Below are 3975 nucleotides of genomic sequence, written 5' to 3' on the forward strand. Positions count from 1 at the left end.
AAAGTACTTAATTCTAATATTAATTTAAATTTAATGAATTAAAAAAAATTTTATTTTAAACCAATCTTACTTTTACTAAACTGCACAATTTTGCATTTTTTAATAAAAATGTAAAATCTATAATTATATTTTTTTTTATAAATTAATTCAATTTTTATTTTAAAATTAAATCAATTTGAATTCAATTGTATTTTAAACATATCTTTAAATAACTTAACATGTTTGTTTAAAAAAAAAACTCACTTACAATGGTAAAACATATATTTAAAACTCGTTTTGAGAGGTGAATCACCTTGATTAAATCATTAATCTAACATTTTATCCATCATCTTCCGGTGGGTTGGATGGATTTGCCTTTGGAATTGTTGGAATTAATTTTCCAAATGCTATGTTTGGATGATGCCATGAATTGTCGTGCCACATGCCGCTCCTGGCGAAAGGCCGCTGACGCCATATTTTCATCTCAGCTTCCATTGATGCTATCTCTTTCATCACCATCTACATCTTATCTTCATACATCTGGCCATGGATCTTAAAATCAGATAACAACTTCTTTGGAAGCTTATCCGCCCCATGGAGTAACCATTATTCCACTGTGCTGACTGAAAAATGGCCGCATGGAATCAACCATAACGATAATAGGGTTCACTCGGTGCAAGGTTGGTTGATGTTCAATATATTTCATTATGAGTGGGCCACGGGCCAAAGTTTCTCTGAGCTTTCATTCTTCAACCCGTTTTCTCGAGCCAGATTCAAGCTTCCAAAACTGTTCTTGTTTTCTAGAGAGCCGTGTTATTATCAAGTTCGTGTTGCATTCAATTCGGCACCACTGGGGTCTGAGGAGTTCGTTGTTGCTTTCTTGTGTGTGGTTAGCCATCAAGAAAATAAGAAGCAAAGGCTAGCTTTTATCAAATTGAAGCAAGGATCATGGATTGAATCCATTGAAACCGATGAAATCTTTTATGATATTGAAGTTCATGACGATAATAAACTGTATGGTCTTACCTTCAAACATGGAACAAGCGTTGTATTCGTGTTTACCCTCGGAGATAATCATCGTGATAATCATGTCGTTGAACGATTGGTTATGCTAAATACCATACAAGATACAGATGCTCTTGGCAGATTTATTTTCTCGTATGCATCCTTCAAACGAAGTCATCAGATGGTAATGGACACTAGCACCGGGGAGCTGTTAATAGTTCGTCATGATTTAAATGCATCAGTTCGAAATGGATGTTACGACTCAATTCGTACAAAAGGGTTTAGTGTTTTTAAGTTGGACAGAAGTAATCTTAGATGGTGTGAGGTTTTTGATATTGGTGATCGTTTTTTGTTTTGGGATTTCACAAAGGTGAGTCTTGTATCTGCTAAGGGACTCAGACTTGCAGAACAGTTTAAGAGCGGTAATTGCATCTTCTTCTCCCATGCAAGTACTAGCCAGCAGTGTCCAGGTAGTCAAATTCAAGAACATGATATGGGAGTCTTTTTCTTGGCTGATAAAACTATTAGCCGTTTTTCAATTAGTTTTTCTTTGCCGTTTTCACTTCTGAACATGTGGTTTAATGCTGTTCCTTAATTGGTTTGATAGAAAAATCTAGTTTGTTTTTTTATTTTTATTTTTAGTATTTTTAACTTCTTAAAATTGTACCGAGAATAAAAATAGAAAATAGAATAATTTTATTGTTTTTATCTTCTTTTTTTTAATTCTAAAATAAAACATTCAAGATGAAAAGAAAAAAAATGAAAATACTACTAAACCCAAACAAATTTTTTATTCTTCTTCTTATTATTTTTTTATTAAAAATTGGGAGATTTCAACCCCGACTTCTTAACTGAGTATGGAGAAACTATGTCATTTGAATTATACCTCTTTATCTTTATTATTCTTATTATTCTTGTTATCATGACAATGCAATTTGTGGTTTGATCTTAATTTTGACATAGCATAATGTTTATTTATCTTGATTTGTTCTTGCATCTATATCAAAAATGCTATTAGTACACCAAAATTTGTTACTAAAATCAGCCACCAATGTATTTGTATATAAATATATATGTGATTTAATTTATTTTGAACGTATATTTATATTCCGGCATGTATTTTATACTCGTGACTAATTTTGGTAGCTAATTTTAGTGTACACATAACATAATTTCATCTATACTATTCCTGGAACCATAAGGGAACTGTTTGAGAGGTGGACCGGTAGGCATAAGCGGAAACAAGATCAGAAGAAATGGTTGCCGGGGTTCTTTGCAGTTATTTGGAACATTTGGATGGAACGCAATGCTAGGATCTTTAACAATAAGGAAACAGGTGTGGACTTCGTAATAAGAAAGGCGATTCTGAGTTATAACGAATGGACTAAGAGTAATCCTTTGGGTGGTTGAGGCATTGCCGAAAGCTTCAAAATTTATGTATTTTCTAAGTTTTTCTGTTTGTCGTTGCTCCACATTAGTGTGTTGAGCTTATGTTGATTCAAAAAAATATTAAACATGTGAATTAAAGTATATTATTGGATTATTAAAATAAAGTAATTAAGTTGATAGAAAAAAGTAATTACCAAAAATAATAAATTCTAATAATTTTTTAGCATTTTCTGTTTAGAATTTTTTTATTTTAGAATTTTATCAAGAATGAAAACAAAAAAAATATATTTTTTTTATAAAATTCTAAAGATAAAGCGTTCAAGATGAAAACAAAAATTAAAAATACAACTAAACACAATACAAAAACCTTCATTCTTATTATTCTTTGTAATAATGACAAATTGTGGTATGGTCTTAATTTTGACATAGCATAATGTTTATTTATATTGATTTATTCTTGCATTTATATAGACAACTAAATAAATTAGTCACCACATATTTATCTGAAAAATACAACTTTTAACTTGTTGCAATCTGAATGTAAATACACAGATTGTATTTCAACAAATTTATAGTTTGAATGCAACTAAGCCACCAGCCATACATATATGTGAACACATAAAACTAGAAGCATTTTAACCATTAAAACGATGAGTTTCATCAAATTTGATAAATTAGTTTCTAAATTCATTAAATGTTGTTAACAAAGATGAATTTAAAGACTAATACAAATTTCAATTATAAATTTAAGAGTCAAATTTGTGTCAATTAAAAATTTATATAATTTAAATTCAACATCAAATTTTAAGATCTAAATTAAAGATTAACTTGAACAAACTATTTTGTTCATACCAAGTCCTACAAAAGTATATTACACCTTAACCATGTAAGTAGTATTTACGGTGTGTTTAATTTGTGTTTTAAGAAAAATAGTGAAAGACAAAACTTCTTCACATACAAGTACCAAAGAATAAAAATTTGTGTCCAATGATAGAAGGGATACATATTTTGTGTTAAAATAGCGGAAGAAGAACAAAAGAGACATTGATACAAGGAGTTGACGGTAACGGTGACGGTGACGGTGACGGTGACTGTGAAGGCTTGGGAATTATGGACGAAAAAAGTTAAGCATAGTAACAAACTAACAATTAATCTGAAGTTGAAAATTTAGCGTTGATTGTGGATGCCTGTTCATGCCTTGCACTTCTCTAATGTAGTGAAAGTGTTTGTTTAGTTAGTTAGTCCAAGGATTGGTTGTATTTGAGTTTTTATTATTTACAAGTAGATATAAAAAAAATAGTAGCTCCCAACATTGAAAAAATTCTATGACCTTATCTAAAATAAGGATATTAAAACAATTACAATTTAAGATTTTCATAATCGAAGTTTGAGTAGTTTTTTTCTAACTTTTTATAGAATACAACAGTCTATCTATATGGCAGGCATATAATTAGGATAGAATATCATTGACCAAAATATTTATAGCAAGACAAAATCGTTATAGCCAATGAACGCTTAAATGGCATAGTCTTCCTGTACTCATCTAAGAGGTTGCGGGTTCGAGTTTCATATCTTTGATAAAAAAAAAAAAAAAGACAATCG

This window comes from Arachis ipaensis, chromosome B02, assembly GCF_000816755.2.
Source record: "Arachis ipaensis cultivar K30076 chromosome B02, Araip1.1, whole genome shotgun sequence".
Lineage (NCBI taxonomy): Eukaryota > Viridiplantae > Streptophyta > Magnoliopsida > Fabales > Fabaceae > Arachis > Arachis ipaensis.